Source organism: Ictalurus punctatus, chromosome 11 (assembly GCF_001660625.3).
Source record: "Ictalurus punctatus breed USDA103 chromosome 11, Coco_2.0, whole genome shotgun sequence".
Classification (NCBI taxonomy): Eukaryota; Metazoa; Chordata; class Actinopteri; order Siluriformes; family Ictaluridae; genus Ictalurus; species Ictalurus punctatus.
In genome coordinates this window covers 23,706,993-23,727,736 of record NC_030426.2, presented here as the reverse complement: position 1 = coordinate 23,727,736, position 20,744 = coordinate 23,706,993, and positions in this window count along the sequence as shown.

Genomic DNA, 20,744 nt, shown 5'->3' with positions numbered 1-20,744 from the left:
TGATATCAACTCAGAACCAAGTGTCAGAAATCATAAAGCTAGCTCTAACAGGAAACAGTACGAAACCCGTAGAAGCTGTTTCAGCCAATCTGTATACAAAGGAATGCTTTGCATTCAAATTTTCTGTGCCACTGCGTCTAACATTTTGGTTATGCACTCACTGGCTGATGTTTACACTGTGAACAGAGGGAGGAGGCAGAATGGGAGATCTGGATTCCTCAGTGCTCTTCCTTTTCTAACACTTGCTCAACACAAGACTTCCCCCAACATAAACATGATCCAACGATTCCATGCCATTCTATCTGGAAAGACCAAATGACTCATCATCCTGAACATCCTGAACAAAATCAACAAAACGGAAGAAAGCATGCAATTTTTGGTTCTAATCCTGTAGAATGAGATTATGCTATCATAAAAAAACCTACTTCATCCATGTACTGGTTATAGGCACCTATTACACATGGTCCCATGACTTCTATGTATTTTTTTATGGAGTACTGTAGAATTTCATTTTCACATGTGGCTGTAATCCATGAATTGTAGTTCCCATGACAACAGACCTGTTGTCCACCCATTTTAGGATTCTCAGTGTTTAATCACTCCTTGAAAGTTGATGTTAGATGATGTCTCTGCACCTAATTTTGCAGCATCCTGTTTGCCAATATTGTCCCATGGCAACCTATGCCGCTGGTTTTGTCAGGGTTACCATCAGCTATAGAAGGTCACATTATTCGCTGTTTTCTTTTCGAAACAAATGTCCTCTTTGGACAAAAGCTCTAATAAAGGTCACTATACTGTATAACTGTATGCAAATGTGTGATATTGACCATGTTAACTGCTTTGTACAAAAGGTCAGATTTTCCTCATGTCTAATCTCTTCTACTGAAGCATTTGATCTGACAACACTCTGATGGATTTGATCTAAAATGGATCATCAGGTTTTGTACAAACTTGCGGAGCCCGTGCCAGCTCGAGTACACACTGTCAATTAAGCTAAAAGGGGACGTACCAGATATTTAGAAACTCTGCAGTTCATGTAAATATTTCAAAGATTCTACTTTTCACTCAAGTTGTTGACACTAAATATAATTTGGAATGAACATTGTTGAATTCAAATAGAAAAGCATGCAAAATAGCAGCATTTTCACTAGTGCCCTCAGATGTTTGGACCCCAGTGTACAGTATACAGTCATAATATTCAATAAGTGTTACTAAAAGGAAACAGCTGGAAGTTAATTGGCAATATTTGTATGTTCTACTGTGAATAACATATGCGTTTATGAGATTTGTGAATCATTGCATTCTGTTTTTAACATTTTAAACAGTGTCCCAACTTTTTTTGGAATCGGGGTTGTACAATAAAACAATAATCGCGGTACTGAAGTATACGAGAAGCATCCATTTCATTGGGATTGAAGTCTGGAAATGTTTAATATCTGGGGAAAGGGCTTCGATACACACACTATGAGACTAAATCCAGCAAGCAGCGGCAGTCAAACAAATTTTTTCAAGGCAACAACTGCATAGAAAATCACAGACATGTGCATCTTGACGGCGCTAAAATAACCAGACGTCCACTGAGTTTGGCGAAAAACAGAAGCTCATTCATCCTGTAATCTTCTCAGAGGAGGATGGAAAAAAACAAACAACAACAACACAAAAATGGCCAAGCCTGACAGAAATAAATTCCCACAGGACAGGCACCTGTAAAAAAGGAAATTACCCCCCGAGCCCATGTAAATTTAATCCCATCCGGATATGGCTAATGTCTACACTAGCAGTTTCTACTTCATGATTCACAGTAGGCCATGACTTTATAAGCTGCCTTTATATCACTTGCCTACTATGCATCCTTGGTTGTTTACTTGTAATAAAAATGATTATATGAGTGTCTCTGGCTAATGAAGACAAATAGTTGATGCTGGCTGTAACGGCAGAGATATGGTACATCTACTACATACAGGCCTACATGGAATATTTAATTTATTAACCCATTTATTAATGGTTGCAGGGAACTGACTCACCATTTTGGAAGACATACTGACAAAGGAGGTATAGAGGACCAGGTCGATGGAAAACCAAACAATGGAAATATTGTTATTATAAAAGTAATTATATGATATTGGGCGCACGGTGGCTTAGTGGTTAGCACGTTCGCCTCGATTCCCACCGTGGCCCTGTGTGTGAGGAGTTTGCATGTTCTCCCCGTGCTGCGGGGGTTTCCTCCGGGTACTCCGGTTTCCTCCCCCAGTCCAAAGACATGCATGGTAGGCTGATTGGCATGTCCAAAGTGTCCGTAGTGTATGGATGGGTGTGTGAGTGTGTATGTGATTGTGCCCTGCGATGGACTGGCACCCTGTCCAGGGTGTACCCCACCTTGTGCCCCATGCTCCCTGGGATTGGCTCCAGGTTTCCCCGTGACCCTGAAGAAGGAGTAAGCGGTAGAAGATGGATGGATGGATGGATGGATGAATTATATGATATTATATTAGACACATATTTATTATTATTATTATTATTATTATTATTATTATTATTATTATTATTGCTATTATTATTATTATTATTATTGCTATTATTATTATTATTATTATTATTATTATTATTATTATTATTAATTATTTGCTGCATAGTTTGATTGAAAATAATCCTTTTTATTTCTGAATCATAAGCAATGCAAAACAATGTGCATTTTTGTCTGTATCAAACTAAATAAATCAAAAATTGATATAAACAGAGGTTTAATATTGTAAACGTAATGTCCTACCACTTCACCATCATTCTTAAAAATGAATAAACATGTTTATAAATTCTCTCCTAAAATTTGATCAAATATAAAAGTCTCTGACCTGGGGGAAAATGATCGAATGCTTAAAACATAATGAGCTCCGTAGAAGCACCTGAGGTGTCATTGTAACCATTGTCATTGCGTAAATAATAGAATTCATTCCCACGATGTGAATTGCACATTTCCATGATGCACATCGTCATACTTTTGCATTGTGACACATGCTTTTACGACTAGTGAAATGAAATGCCTTGTTTCCAGGTCTATAAAGTTCTCTGTGTGTCATGTATTGGAGGCTAGGCCAGATGCAAGTGCAGAAAAGAGCTTTATTAAAGAGAGGCACAAAGACACATCGTGGATCAGAGTCGTGTTCAAAAACAGGCAAATGGTCAGGCGATCGGCAAACGGGCATAAACGAGGCGAGGCAAGACACAAAACGAGAAACTAGAATCGAGAGCAAAAAACCATGAAACAAAACACAATGAACAAAGGCTTGGCTTGGTGAAAACACGCAATACTTCGCGCCGAACAACGAGACACGAGGGGTTTAAATATTAGACATAATCAGGCGTGAAAGACAAAAGAGCTGAGACTAATGACATATACGGGAAATAACCAGTGACAACACAGGGGCGGAGACAGGACAGACTGACAAACCCGGGAAGTGCGCACTCGCGCTTCAAGCTCGCGTTTTGGGTTTCAGAGCCCCTCTGTGAGCTCCAGCGCTTTGTGCGAGGGGAAATCGTGACACTGTCTTATCCGGGTATGTATATCTATGTGCCAGTGTGTGTTCGTTCTTTCCATATCACATCCCCTTAGAACTAATAAAACAACAGTGGTGAAATAATGTGGATTGAGTTTGGTAAATGGCGCACTTATATAGTGCTTTTATACACTGTGTCTCATTCACTCATTCACACACACACTCACACACCAATGGTAGCAGAGCTGCCATGCAAGGCGCTAACTTGCCATCGGGAGCAACTTGGGGTTCGGAGTCCTGCCCAAGGACACTTCGGCGTGTGGAGTCACGTGGGCCAGGAATCGAACCGCCAACCCTACGATTAGTTAACATCCCGCTCTACCACCTGAGTCACAGCCGCCCCGCCCCCGAGTTTAAAATGGAGCCTGTTTTGCTCATGTATCCCTGCATCATTTTAACCTCCAGTTTTTACAACCATCTCGTGGTTGTGATTTGACACATCTTGTTACTTTTGAACCCTACACCTCTGTGTTTTTAGAAATCAAACGGTACATTTTCTAGCATGTGGTGTCACTCAAAAGCCTGTCGATGAATTGATCACTCTTGAAAAGCCTTTTGATTTATTATGTCAAAAGTCAGCTCTGTGTGTGTGTGTGTGTGTGTGTGTGTGTGTGTGTGTGTGTGGTTATACATCTATAATGCCTTTGTACCAGTTTGTTCCTTTATATATGCTTGCACTAAATACAGTGTATAAACATAACTTTTTATTATGCTCCTAGCTTGAAACAGATTGCTGGTTGGTAAGTGAAGACTGTTAGGAACGGAGACGATGAATCTTCAGTTGAATAGAGTGAACACACCTTGTAAAGATAAGGACTCAGATTAGGATACTAATCTAGAATCAGGTATGGGACAGAAGATTAGCAGCTTGAGTATAGTGTTGTCAATAACCTTCTTAACCTGATATGATTGACTGCTGTGATATGATTGATATGGTCCTAGAATACACATATAGAATAGGCATAACATGTTACCAATTATAAACTAATAAGAGATTAATTCAGATTCATTCTTGAGCAATAATTTACAAATAAGAACCAATACAAGTGTTGATGAATAGAGTCTAATTTCTCATGAATAAACCATTTACAAGGGTCTAAATTGGGGTTCATTGAACAACGAAAATCACCCTAATTAACCCATAATATGTGGTCTTTATAATGTATTCTTCTTCTTCTTATTATTATTATTATTACTACTAATAATAATGAGCAACACAGAAATACATGTCTGAACTCATATACTAGGTCCAAAACTATCATCTACTCAAACTGCAGATGTTAAAGAATTTATATAGAACAGCTTTACCCTAACAGCAATTTATTTTAAATCACCAGTCAGTAAGCAAACTCAGAGCTCAGTACTGGGCCTGGGGCTTCTCTGCTTCTGCACTGTGTCCAAAAACAGCTCTCTACTCGCTATTACCTACACTGCAGTATCAGGAGCACCGATAACAAAATCTGTGACTGAAATAACGACCCTAACAAACAGTGAGACTCTTTTCCCAGCTCAAACTTCCGAGGCCTCTTGTAGACATCATTCTGCCGGCTTCTTATGTGAATATAAATTCCTTTATTTTTACTGCACAAGTAGAATAAGATGCAGTGTGCAGATCTCCCTCAGAGAGAAGAAAGACACTTCTACATACTGTATATGGATGATGCACTGCGGTCCAGATTTTCTTGTTACCAAGAAGCCCATTTCCGCACCGACTTCATGGCGTGAACAAGTGAGTATCAGGTATTCTTGGCCCAGGGCAGAAATCTGCTCAACTTTTAGCTGATCACCGCAGTAGCTCTAAATAACAGCAACACCAACATCAATTCCTAAACCCGTCCTGCTAGCCTGTTTCCTACTCTCTCGGTGCGTTCACATAACTCCTTCATGAAACATGTGATGTGAATTGTACTCCTGTAGTCAGCGTCGTTATCCTCAGACGTAGAGATGGAATAGTTCCTCAGAGGTCTAACGCAACTAGCATGATGGTGTAGTCATCTGAGGCTGGGATGTGTGTAACAAGGAAGAAAGACAAGACCATATACAGTATGTTGTGGAACAGGTAATAGTTCAGTGGTACCAGCACATATGTGTTGTGGAACAAGGAATAATGGCTAACCGGATGTCTTTACTTAAGGAGAACAAGCAACACTGTAAATGCACATCATCAGTATTCAGATTTCAGAACTGCTTGTGCAACACCAGTTAGAGACTTGCCAGTTAGAGATTTGCATAATGGTTTCTGTTCTTCACCTCTATCGCATTTCACTATTTCGAACTCCTGTATTTCTCGGTATACCGGTTGTTGACTTTCGATCATGTTTGTGTTTTGGATCAAGGATTATAATAAAGATGTTCAGTATACCTCATTTATTGAATGAATGAATGAACGAATGAATGAACAAATGTCAAGCTGTCCAGGTCAGCTCAGACTTAACATGAGATAACCACATTACCAAGAAAGTTCCACCATCATGCGATGACGTTTTAATAAATTTCACCTTGAACTTTAAATTTTTTGTGAATTTATCGAGTCTATATTTCAGCTGTAGTTCGGAAAAAGACGCTAACTTATAGTTGGTGATGAGTTACTGCAATCTTATTTATGGATTATGCTGTTAAGTTTAAATTGCTTATTTATTTCAGTCTTCCAGTATTTAGTCACAAGACAAAATTTCAGACGTCCAGAATTTAGCACAAGCCATGCTTAGGAGGCATTATTTCGCAATTTATTCCCAATTTTGCCCGTTTTTCAGCTCAGTGCAAGCTTGCTTTACCTTTGATGAAGTTTTGCTCATGTGTCTAAATCACTTGTGCCATGGGAATTTAAGAGTGATTGACACTTATGTATGTACAATGATTGAACATACACACTTAAGTACAAAGAACAATCATTGTGTTACTGAAACATTTGTAAATATTACAGAAATTTGGCGTCTATCATATCAGCACCAAATTCCACCATGGACTTTGATTCCCAGAATCCATCACAGCAATGGACTCCATTTCCCATCACCCACAGCCGCTATCACGTTCATGTTCGCATTCACCTGACTAATGATCGCACACACCTGGGGCTGAATTCATGAAAAATTCTTAAGAGCAAATTTATTCTTAAGTGCAATTTTCTTTTTATTTACTAACTTAAGACAAAAATTAAGAAAAAAATCGAAATTCTCAAAAAGAATGTTATGAATGTTAAGTTAATGTTAAAAACGATTGTAATAACTTCTTGAAGTTAGGATAACTGCCAAATTCTAATGGTTCCCCAAAGGGTAAGATTTTCTAACTGAATTTCTTTAGTTGTTTCAAATATTTATCATTACAAAATTATAAAACTGGCAACATATAATTATTATTGGTTTCCACTTTCCAACAAGTAAATTCTTTTATGATGGGTAATGTTTGGTTAGCTTTGTTAAACAAACACATCTCTCCATTTACATTTGAATAAATGTTCGCGAGGTGATAAATTCATGGATTTAAATTTGATGGTATCGAATTTGTTGTAGCTATTAGGCTACTGTCATTTTATTCTTGAGAAAAAGAGATTTTCTTAAGGAAATATTTGAGAATTTCTTAAGAAGTTTTCAAGAATTGCACTTAGGAACATTTGCATGACCGTCTTAGAATTTATCTTAAGGACTTTCTTAACTAGGGCGCACGGTGGCTTAGTGGTTCGCCTCACACCTCCAGGGTCCGGGGTTCGATTCCCGCTGGGGCCGTGTGTGTGCGGAGTTTGCATGTTCTCCCCGTGCTGCGGGGGTTTCCTCTGGGTACTCTTTTTTTCCTCCCCCAGTCCAAAGACATGTATGGTAGGCTGATTGGCATGTCCAAAGTGTCCGTAGTGTATGAATGGGTGTGTGAGTGTGTATGTGATTGTGCCCTGAGATGGACTGGCATCCTGTCCAGGGTGTACCCCGCCTTGTGCCCCATGCTCCCTGAGATTAACTCCAGGTTCCCCGTGACCCTGAAGAAGGAGTAAGCGGTATAGAAGATGGATGGACGGATGGACTTTCTTAACTACTTTCTTAAGAAGATTTTTGTGAATACAGCCCCTGGACTCATCAAGCACAAACAAACAGTGCAAAGTCTTGCTCCTCTATGGTTTTGATCTTGTTCTGGCTTTTAGGTTTGTTTATTCTGGTTTCGCCCTTGGAAGTCTATTTATTGATCACCTGACCCAAGTCTGTTTTTTTTTTTTTTTCTTTTTTTTTTCCACTCTGTTTTTGGTTATCACCTTAGATTTGTTCACCTTTTCCAATAAGCCCCCTTGCACTTGTAGTCTTCTCTGCCGCCTGACAGTTTGGTTTGGACTATGAAATAAATTCACTGAAAGATTGATAAACGAATCCCAGTGACTGTATCCATTGCAGACTTTTCCATTACAGTTGCAGTAGTTTCTGTACAGCACAAAGTCAAAGATGTGCTACTTCCTGACAATATCTCCTCTCTCCAGGGCATAGCTTAATGGCCCTCCAGTGCTCCCTAGTCATAGATTCTCTCTACTGAACACACTTTATTAGAAATGTTGCAACATGGGAGGCATTTCCTACCATATTTTTTTTTTTACTCTTTCGTGTGGTCTTTTGCCAGACTCAGAATGTAAGCAAGTTATGATGAAAGAGACGTATCTTTGCAAGGGAATCAAGCATTTCCAAATATTTGTGGTGGCCCAATGTGATAATCAAAGCTGTCTTCCATTTGTCACCCGCCCAAATTCTGGATCAGTCTATGTTATTACATGTCCAGCTTCTTTTAAACCTGAGGCCCTTTCATCCATCTTATTGTTGCTAACACCAGAGGCATGGGGTATGTAATCAATGCAGGGTCACAAACCACTATGCGGTCCTCTACAAAGTAAGAACTGCCGATGCCTTAGAGATGGATAGTCTTAATGTCTCTAAGAATGTGAAAAAGATTTTGAAATAGTTCCTGATAAAAGGCACAGTCCCAGAAGGCACAATTGAAGGCATAGTCCCTGAGCAGGTCAATGCCACTGCCCTGGACTTATGGAATACCTTCATAAGTGTGCCTCTGGTACATCTCATTGGATGTGGATGGGCCTAGGAGTTCTCAATACATGTAGAGAGATATTTAGCATATTCACCATCTCAGTATTTTGTCTGGAGCCAGAGCAGCCCAACTAATTTCAGGATGAGAATCCAGCTGTATAATGGACTGGCATCTCAAGAAGAGTGTATTCCAGCTTGCTCCCCAGTATTCCTGGAATAGATCCATTGCGAAAGTGAGTAATGAACATGAATAGATGAATAAATGATTGTCCAAAGTGGCAGGTCAAAAAACAAAAAAACAAAAAAAAACAAAACAACAATCAACAAAACTAATAAATACAAAATGTAGACTCAGCAAAAACTTTATCCACATTCATCAAATATCAGCAAAAGACACAAAAAGCTTGGAACTGACAACTGTAAAGTTTCAGGCTTTTAATTGGGTGCACCGTTGAACCACAGGCGATCAGTATTCTGACAAAGGGGGTGCAACAGACAATTACAATGTGGTTTGGGATTTCTGAGAGTGCTCAATATTCTCCACTACTGTTTTGGACATGACTACAAACTACAAACTGACTCCCAAAACACTGTGCTATAGAATGAATAAGCAGCATGGCCTGATGATAGCCTGAATTGAACTAGACTGAAATGAACCAGACGGAATTGAACTAGACGGAATTGGGTGTGGTTTCAAACACAGCTGCTCTGGCCGTGGCCTTATTAAAATTTGGCATTTTAGGTGCTCTTTTACCTTTGAATGACTCGTCTGGTCTGCTCCTTAATCTCCTCTCTCTGAGGCGAATTGCTTCAGAGGTCAACCAGAACTCTGTGATAAGATGGGGATCCTGCACGACCAACCAAGGAGAGAGAAAGAGAGAGAGAATGAGAGAAACATCAAAGAGCAAATGGAAATAGACCGATAGAGAGCAGGTGAGAGAGTGGTGTCTTCTGTTTCTATCATTCCGTGTGTATCATTGCAGTGCAGGAGGCCGGTCAGTGCGGCCCACTGTGGCGTCTGCCTGGTTGTGAAGTGCAGATAAGAGCAAGGGGACTTTGCCTGTGAGACAGAAAGGCTAGACCAAGTCTGCCTTCACTCCACCTGCAATACTGGAAGGGAAACCGAGAGGGACAGGTTTAACCCTTGTTTACCCAGATCCAGACCATCTGTATATATTTCGTGTCAATTCAACTCTAAAATGTATTTTAAATACACGCTAGATCTCATCTTCATTTCATTGATATTAGCTCTTTTTATGTTCTGGCATTGCCACCTCATAACTCCAGAGTGTCCAGTTCAATCCTGAGCTTGGGTTACTGTTTGTATGGAGTTTTGCATGTTCCCCCCAATGTCTGTGTAGGTTTCTTCTGGGTTCTCTGGTTTTAACCAACCTCCCAAAAACAACGAATTGGTAATATCAAATTGCCCCTAGCTGTGAATGAGTGTTTCATCCCACATAGTGTGTCTTCCTGCCTAGCTCTCATTGTTCCCAGAATAGGTTCTGGATCCACTGTGACCCTGACCAGGATAAAGTGATACCGAAGATTGAAGGTTGGAGAAATCATTTAAAAATGTGGTATTTTTTCGGTGGATGGCTTGTTTCCATTAAATTTATGCAATTTTCTGCAAAAATATATCCGCTGCCTCAGTCAGGTAATTTTGTCTTTTCAGAAACAGTTGTATGTAACATATATACGCAAGTTTGTGTGCATGTTTTCTCTTTGAGTCAAATGTTTCTGATATTTCTGTTAAGGGTGAATGGAGATAATCTCAACTGAACTCCACCGTTACTGTAAGAACATCCACAAGCTATGTTACAGAAAATTTTTAATGTGTTGCTGGTTCCTAATCAAATACTGATGTATATTTCAATTCAATTCAATTCAGTTTTATTCGTAAAGTGCTTTTAAATTTTAAACTGATAAATGTATCCCTACTGAGCAAGCCAAAGGTGAAGGCAGCAAGGAAAAACTTCCTGAGATGATATGAGGAAGGAACCTTGAGAGGAACCAGGCTTAAAAGGGAACCTCATCTGGGTGACACCAGTTAGTGTAATTATAAATAATTCCCTTCTATAACTTTGTGCTACATGATAAAACAAAAAGTGCAATTGTTTAATGAGGAAATTCATTAGAGTTTTAACATGAACTCTATTTTGTTGAAGTTATGAACTGTTTACTGATGGAGACTTGAGTGCAAAGTCTGCTTGTGTCAACTGCAGTCCTAAAACTGTCATTGCAATTGTAGTCCTAAGACATCATACCAAAACTGTTAATATCAACTGAAGTCCAATGCCATGTTTATGGTTTCTGAGTGTGTCTTTAGGCTGTCCATGTGGGGCCATCGTCAGCAACAGCAAGTGGCTTCCAAATGATGGGAACTCCAACCAGAAGTATGGCATCAGGTTGGATCAGACTGATCCGGAGAGCAGAACGGGGCAGGTTCACTATTATCTCAGGAGTAACATATGTAGAGCTTGTAACATTGTGACATTTAGACGTTGGCATCGTCCAAAGTCTTTGCAGGCATTGACGTCATCTGTACTCTTCGTAGAGGCTGGTTCTGAACTGGAGCCAGCATATTCACTATGGGGCGACGGGCACCCCGAGGTAGGAACAGGAAACAAAAGGAGAAGGGATTAGCATAGCTGCTGTTTATTCCATGTCAGGCAGAGATGACCATGTGTATTTGTAATCATTTTATCAGAGATGACTGGAATACAAGGTTATGAGATGAATTGAACAGACTTTTAAAATGATGGTTGAAAAAATGCTGCATGCACTCAACCAATCATCATATTCAGCGCCCAAGTCCCACCCCCCAAAATTCCTGAACCTTGAATAAGTACCAACTTCCGAGTTCGGACTTTCCGAGGGGGGGAAATATTTTACCCAGAACTTAATTTAGACCCTGGTCCCTGCGATGGAAACAAACCAAGTACTTCCAAAAGTCCCCAGTTCCTGTGGAAGGTTCCTGCGGTGGAAACGAGGCTTATGTCATGGTTTATAGTGTCGAACTCAGCACTAAGATCAAGTAAAACAAGCAGTGAAATGCAGCCTTGGTCAGATGCTAGAAGCAAGTCATTTGTAATTTTGACAAGTGCAGTCTCTGTGCTGTGATGGGGCCTGAAACCTGATTGAAATTCTTCATAGATACCATTATTATGCAAAAAAGAGCATCATTGAGCAGACAGAACTTTTTCTAATACTTTAGACATAAATGGAAGGTTTGAGAATGGTCTGATATTTGTTAGTTTACTGGGATCTTGTTGTGGTTTCTTAATGAGAGGCTTAATAACCGACAGCTTGAATGTTCTCGGGACGTGACCTAGACATAAAGAAAAGTTAGAAATATTGAGAAGAGGCTCTAATACTACAGGAAGTGACTCTTTCATTAGATTAGTGAGTACGGGATCTAGATAAGTGTGGTTCATTTTGTTCTGTTGATAAGTTTCGCAAGCTCTTCCTGTCCAATAGCAGTAAAAGACATGCAATTGTTCTTGTACCAAGATCAACTTTGTTTATGGTAAACCCCTTACTTTTTTACCTGTTGAGAAGACCTTTTCAATCTTGTTTTGCCCTGTGGTCTGAAAGGAAGGGTAGTCTCAAGGTTAGTGCATGTTTTCCTGTCAGCTCAGCTCTTCGAGTTCCTTTGCTTGATCCATTTTCTCGCTTTTCCCCCTGAGCTGGCAGGATTCAGCTGAAGACCCCCCGTGCTGCTCAGCATCCGTTTAAACAGCGTTTGTTCTCCACCATATGGTCCACAATGTGGCTCCACCACACCTTAACACCAGTTGTCAGTGATTAGCAGATTGGGCAGAGGACGGACAGTGTGTGTGTGGCCTAAGTGTGTTGGTGGGGCAGGATTAATCATTACAGTGCATCTGTGCTAGCAGCAGAAGCGTGGCATGATGCCGAACCGCTGCCCTCGTTTTCCGCTCTGGTGGCTGCGTAATGACATGCCCTTTAACTTCACATCCTGCGCGATGATCGCGCTTAATCGTGACCTGGACCCTGCGACATGACAAAAAGACGCCATTAAATGGAGAAAAAAAAAATTCCAGAGAAACAAAGTAAAGGTCACTCCGCTGTCATGCACTCCATTCTATATGAATATGGAAATATGAAACTTTTGTATTGCAGAACTGTCAAAAACTGAAGCGTAAAGTTAAATAAGCTGGCTTTTTTAGGTCAGAAACCGACTGCAGACCAAAAGGTTCGCTGACAACTGATGCAACAGGGGAAAACAGGAACAATGGAGGAAAACCGGGACAATGGGGGGGAAACCCATAAGCAATCCAAAATACACAAAGCCATAAATCAGAGAAAATAGTGGAAAAAAGACTCGGCAATGGTAGACACAAGCAACACCTCATTATCTGTCTTAGCCTAACATTCTAGGTGGTCTAATTGCAAGGACAGCTAAGCAAGATCCACACCAGGTATGTTCATGCATCCCCACTGATCGTTTACAGTCTCAGTTCCATTTCCATTTGAATAAGTTTGGTGGCAAATTTGGAAAATGCCCTTATCCCTTATCTCATTTTTAATTTTTTATACAACTGAGCAGTTATGGGTTAAGGACCTTGCTCAAGGGCCCAGCAGAGGCAGCTTGGTGCTGGTGGAGGGATTTCACTCGCGATCTTCTGATCAGTAGTCCACTGTCTTAACCACTGAGCTACCACTGCCATTTCATCTGTACCATGGTTGCCAAATCTACCAAAATCAACCCAAAGTCATTTCAAGAACATCCTACAACCACACTGAACACTTACAACTAATTAAACTGTCAGACACTGACTTGTTGATTTGTTGATAAACCAAACAGCTATCTCATCTGGCTGCAGGGCATTTTGTGTAGCTTTTGCTCGGCTAATCACACGTCATCTGCTTTCAACCGCATGTCTCACAAACCACACACAGCCACATGAAAGAAACACGAGGAAAGTAAAAACACAAATAAAACGTGAGTTGCATTTAGACATTATGTAGCAACAGAGTGGCGCATGCTGTCCGTGTTTGGGGAGTTTTTTTTTTTTTTTTTACAACACCCCGCCCCCTCCGCCCACACACACAGCTCTACAACAAACACACCTAAATACTGTATAGTGAAAACATAGTGAAGAAATATACTGTCCATGTACTGTACCTATACGTATATTTCTAGAACACGACAAGCATACAGGAGTTTCAAGCTTATATCCGGGGAATTGTTTGTGTGCTTTCTGACCATTTTGTCTTCTCAACAGCTTTAATATATCAATTAGCGCAAATTGTACAATGAGGTTTCTTTTACCGATGAAGCCTAACAGCTTAATATATGCTGTAAACCTCAAAATAATATAATACGAATCATGTAATTTCCTCTAATAACGCGCTAAAATGGTTTTGTATGATTGCATATTGATTACATGAGATTGGGACGACCAATTTACTGACACAAAAACACAATAACGCATTCATACAGTAACAAGCTGAGCTTATTTTAAAAACAACAAGGGTGTGTACAGTATGAGAGAGGACCACCTTGCTCACCTTGCTATTTTATTCACATTTTAATATCGAATTATAATGAACATAGTGTAAGCCATGTAAGGAATAACACACTATGGCCTGTGCTGAAATGGGGGTGGGGGTGGTGGGGGTGTAATTCATGCTACATTTATCATTTTCGTGTAACAGCATGTCACACGATTACGCTAGCAATCTCCCGGCGATTTCCATTTTTAATTTATTCATCGACGACGCATCACAGTTGGTAACTGTGGTTACATTTAATGTTGTGGAAGGCCTGCAAGACAAGTCATTTCCTGTAATCACATTATATCATCAAGTTCCCTTACCAGCCTCACCTACTGTATATTTTCCAAAAAATACAATATAGACTATCTTTAATTGAGGCTGCATGATGTAAATTTATTTACACTGATTTTCTATAGCTACACTGTAAAAACGGATACGTTCATTTAACTCAAAAAATTTCAGGAAAGTAATTACCTCAACATTTTTAAGTTGATGAATCAATTTCTTTACGCCAAATACACTTAAATATAACAAAAAATGTTACTCAATTAACTCTAACTGTATTTGGCATAAAGAAATTGATGTATCAACTTAAAAATGTTGAGGTAATTAGTGTCCTCAAATTCTTTGAGTTACATGAACTTATCCCCCCTGACCCCCCCCCCTTCCTTTTCTCACAGAGTCACTTCTCTTTACTTATAAGCACGGACATCTGCAGTTCACTGACTGAATTTGTCACGTTTCACTTTGTTGATGGGTTTAGAGTACACGAGTTCAGGGTAAATCTGTCTGTGTGATCTATCGAAAAATCTAATAACTCACGTAAATAAAACTGTACTGGTTTACTGTAACTGTAAAAGTTTAGGTGGCGTTGATGATGCAGCTGCTGTAAAACCCATTCGGACATCATCAGATGGTTGTTAATTTCCTAACATTTCTTCAGTGTATTTCAGTCGGAACGTTTCAGACATTAATCTGAAATATATATATATATATTTCCCAAATATATCAAATTCCCCCAAAATAATCAACATTCATTTTGAACAGAATCAATGAAAATGCTTTATCCTCTGCTCATAACAGAAATGAAGGAAATGAAAAGAAGAAGAAGAACAGAGGAAGGAGGTGAGAAATAATTGCATAATTACACCAACAAGAAACAACTTTCCTACTAATTTAAGTAAAAAAAAAAAAAAAAAAAAAAAAAAAAAAAAAAATATATATATATATATATATATATATATATATATATATATATATATATATATATATATATATATATATATATATATATATATATATATATAAAGTTTGATACTGGAACAAAATCACTACACAACTTCTTTTGTGCCTCAGAGCTCACTGTCAAGAATCCAAGAGTCCAGAGTCCACTGTTTAAGAGTCCAGAACAGAACATATATCATCCACAGCTCTAGTTCAGCCTTTCAGTCCTTCACAAATAAGAAGCTCCAAGGCCTCCAATGTGTTATTTTATACCAGCAATAAGTACATAATATAGCAGCTGAAGAAATGTCATTTCTGCATGAGCAGACATTACAATCTGGCATCCCTGTAGACAAACCTTCACAAAATGGATGTTTCGACAAATCTCGCCTTTTTTTCTTCTTCTTCTAAAAATCAGAATCTGCAGTGGAACTTTTCAAATCCAGTAGCTTTGAGGAGTATTACTAAGTGGCCTGAGTTTCTTTACACATTTTGCTTGAATCTAGCTGCATTAATTCAGGGAAGATGACTTTTCTGTCCTGTAATTCTCTGCGTATTTGTCCTTGGGCAATAGCTGTAGTAAATCACACACTGGGGAAAATTGACTAAAGATAAATTGAACAGTGAAGGTCATTGAGGCTGTGATAGCCGCAGCTTTTTCTGAGACACATCGCATTCCTCCACTCTGGAGAAGCTGTATCGATGATGAATTACTTATTATTATTGACAATTAAATCTGGACAGCGCTTTGAAATTTCAAATCAAAGCCAAAGAAAAGAGCAAAGAAGGTCATTGCCTTCGGAGCTCTGGTCATTCTGGACTTGTTTTAAGCTTCAAAACGAACCGTTTCGGATTTCATGTTATGACCGTACATATAATTATCCTCATATGAATGCACGATTCATTAACACTGTTTATTAAGGATTGTAGTTTAATGATCTATGACGCTGTTAAATATCCCATCGTTTACTTGATGTATTCATGAAGTCCTTCTAAAAGCTCAACTACAAGTCATTAACTTGATCTAGTCACTATTAACATTAGTTTTGCAATAATCACTTACAATATACTCGCACTAACGCTTAGCATAAGGACTTATGCATAACTGTTCAGTTTTTTTTTTTTTTTTTAAAGTTGTGGCACATGCCACACAAAAAAGGGCACATGCCCTTATCTAGAGCGACTTACAGAAATGATTTGAAGTCTCTATCAATAAATACATTCTCATACTGGTTCACTAGGTCAGTGGTTATCAAAGTGGGGGCCGCAGCCCCCTTGGGGACCACCAGGGGGCGCCCGGGGGGCCTCAACAATTTGGTGTGAAAAATAAATTCTCACTCTCCGACAACCACACACACACACACACACTATCAATTCCTAATGTAATGTAATGTAAAGATGTAAGATGTAATTATTAATAAAAATGGGGATATATTCAGAAGTCTGTATTTTTAATGTGTTTTAAAGACATCTTGCAAAAGGGGGCCTCGGTCAAATGTTAATGCCATTTGGGGGGCCTTGCCCTGGAAAAATCTGGGAACCCCTGCACTAGGTCACAGACGAAGAATACGATCAGTCTAAAAGATTCTGTTTGGCGGTAATATAGTAAGAAATACACACAGCCAACATTAAATAAAGTGTTAATTTAAGTACTTAATGTAGAGGTGGGTCTTTAGTCTTCGTTTGAAGACTGCTAGTGACTCAGCTGTTTGGACATCAAGGGGAAGTTCATTCCACCACCTAGGTGCCAGAACAGAGAAGAGTCTTGGTGCATGCCTTTCTTTTACCCCGAGAGAAGGTGTGTCCAATTGAGAAGTGATAAAGGATCGAAGGGAGCGTGGCGTGGTGTGGGCTGGGGTGTGATAAGTGCTTTAAGGTAATTGGGTGCTGGTCCATTTTTGTCTTTGTAGGTAAACATTAGTGTTTTAAATCTGATGTGGGCAGCTATAGGAACCCAGTGAAGGGAGTGTAGCAGGAGGGGTGTGTGGTAGGGGTGCGGTGGGTGCTTAGGAAGGTTGAAAACAAGTTGCGCAGCTGCATTCTGGATTAGTTGCAGAGGTCAAATAGCGCTCGGAGGCAGACCTGCCAGGAACGAGTCGCAGTAATAATCCAGTCTTGAAAGGACAAGGAACTGAGCAAGCACCTGATTGGTCTGTGCGGATAGAAATGGGTGAATGTTGTAAAGGAGAAATCGGCATTAGAATGTCAAACTAAAATAAATTAAATAAATGCACTATACGGTATATGTAAAATAATAAACACATGTATCATATCACCTTATCTATGGATGTACCGATTCTTAAATGAATTGGCAGATGCAATTCTGGAACTGAGAACGCACCACATGGAAGACTGGCCTACCTTAGATATAGGAAGTTCTGCCTATAGAAGCAGCTGGGTGTCGTCGTCCCCCCACCATGTTCAACTCAGGTCTTAGTAGCATGCAAAAACAAGTCTGGGTTGGCCTCTGTGAGATGCAATGTGTCCCACATATCTGACTGTAAACTATCAGAGTGGGATTAGAGATTGACATGAAATGTGTGTTGCAGTGAATGTGCTTTTTCACACATCACTGGTAACAACGGAATTTACTATGCTACAGTGCAAGGACTTTTATTTAGATTCAAAGGATAACAAAAATATCCGCAGGAGGAATTCCTTCGGGAGCTGGTATGGGATTAAAAAAAAAAAAAAAACAGTCTTGCACACACACCTCTAGACTTCATACAACGTGATATCACAGTAAATAAATTATTATAGTAAAAAGGAAAAAAAAAAAAAAAAAGCTTGCAGTTGACTGCAAAATTGTTTACATCTAACATATAGTCTGCTTACTCTGATATCTGCCTGCATTTCTTTATTGTCTGCCTCACTAGTCGCCACTGTGGGGAGCTGTCGATTAGTTCATTTATTAGTCAACTAGTCTGTATAACTTCTACACGACTCAATGCTGCTTAATACACTGGTTAATCCACTAAGGATTACCCATATAAAGATGTATCATTGGGACACACCAATACTTATCCTTTAGTCTTATTTATTAAACTAATGATCTCTAGGTACATTTTGTCATGATTGGAGGATAGACTGATGAAGGTTCCCATTCTTTTTTAGTTAGAAGCAACCAAAGTAGACAAACCAAAGACCCTAAGCAATTATTAAAACAATGTTCAGGCAATGAGCAAATACAGGCTAATTTGACAGATGAATGTCTGAGTGAGACCTCACAACACTCTACCAATCGTTTGGGTATGATTCAGAACTGGTGTCTATTTGGAGATACAAAAAAACAAAAACAAAAACAATACCGGAGTAGGTCTCTAAGGACTTTGGCTAATTATGAGTAGCAAATGGATTTGGGCGATATAGTGTTAGCAGTCTCATGTCTGTGGATTGAAAGTGAATTGAATTTTATTTTTAAAGCACTTTTAACAATAGACAGTGTGACAAAGCAGCTTTATAGAACTCTAGATGTAGCTTTAGCTTCCAATTGAGCACGTCAGGGGCAAGCGACAGTGGCAAAACTCCCTGAGACATGTGGAAGAAGCCTTGAGAGGAATCAGAGTGAAAAGGGAGCCCATCCTCTTCTGCGTGACACCGGATAGTTGGATTATAAATCACTACAGTATACAGGTGCAGAAGAGAAAAGTCCAACAGTGTGAAGTGTTTTAAAAGGAGGTTCAATGTGAGCAGATGGGATGAGCACAGGACTTTCAAGTCTTTATGGTCACATCAACAGTTCTTAGGTACAAATCTAAAGTATCCAGGTGAGATCGTCCACTGAAGCAAGGGAGAGATAAATTGTTTTTGGGAATCTTTAGAGATCCATTCGGGACCAGTAAGTTATCAGGATCAATCAGACAGATAGGATAGGATAGGATCCAGAGTAGCCACAGGAGTAGATATAATAATTTGTTAATGTCATCATGAGTTTCTTAATCTATGGGATACATTTTGGCCGGGAACCCTGGCATTCAAATAGAACAGGACCAACCCCCCTCATAAAAGCCATGAATTTCAACTATGAATGGCAGACTGGAGTTAAAATACTTGAGGCCCAATACAGAAAATCTCTGACTGGCCTGAGTGTTTAAAACAAGTTTCGTTTTTCATTTGAACAGTTATATGTAGGGTGCAGTGACTGTGCTAATGTTTCAAATTAACCATCTGTAGAAATTACTGATGCCTTAAAAACCTTAAGAGCATTCTTGACATTTCTGGGGCACTGGCTGGTTTGTTATAGCCTGGTCCTTGGTCCATGACAACACCCTCCTTACTTAAAATGTATCTCAGGAAGGTTAATTGGGATGCATGAACCTCACATTTTCAGCCTTAACAAGAAGGCTGCTAGCCATTTCCCTGTCCAGGCATGGTGAACATGATGCTCCAAAGAATCCGAGTATATCAGTATATCATGTGATCAATATGTAATAAACTTGCCAAGCATGTCTCAGGACATCATTTACAAACACTTGCACTGCGAAGGGGGTATTGACAAGGCCAAATATCATTACTTAGTATTTGTAGTGCCTTGAAGTGCTGCTCAACTCTGTCTTCCACTCGAGACCTTTACAGATTTGTTTTGGGCCACACGTATTATAGAGATCAAGCTTTGTGGAAATGCTTGCTGACACTGGCAGAGGGTTCAAGTGGTATAGGTACTTGATGGCGATCTAATCGAGACCAAAACAGTCAATGCAGGGATGAAGACCCCCTTCTTTATTCTGCATTAAGAAGAAGCGTGCTGATGAAGGTGATATGGATGTGATGGAGTTTTTTTTTTTTTCCTTTTGTAAAGGAAAACAGTAATTAGCATTGACTTTTTGGGTGTGTCATTATGTTTGAATGTGCGAGAAAAAAGGTAATCGTGACATTTCTTCTATTGTTGAAAAAAAGCTGAATGCTGAGTGTTCAGCTGACTACAGTGTGTCTGAAGGGAAAATACTATTTACATTGACATTGCACCACATGTAGTGTGGTGGTGTAGCATTAAGCTCCATAAACGCATAAACGCTTTACATCCTGATGCCCTACTTCTGGTTGGGGTTCTCATCAATTGGATGCAGTTTAAGATGGCCCCACATGGTGTAGCCTAAAGATCATTGGAACCATAAAGATTCTTTGGAGCTCAATTCATATGAGCGGTTATGCTATGATGGCTAGGACTCCAATTGCTAATATTGCTTTAGCACTGCAATTACCCCAACGAGCTTTGCACTCCAGTCTCCATCAGTGAACAGTGGAGAAGTTCAGCAAAACAGACTTTTTGTAAAAACTGTAATGAATTTCCTGGTTACACAACTGCACTACTTGACCGTGTAGTAGCACATTTACAGAAGGGATTTACTTATAATCGCACTATCTGGTGTCACCCAGTTGATTATGGGTTCCCTTTTGAGTCTGGTTCCTCTCAAGGTGTCTTCCTCATATCCTC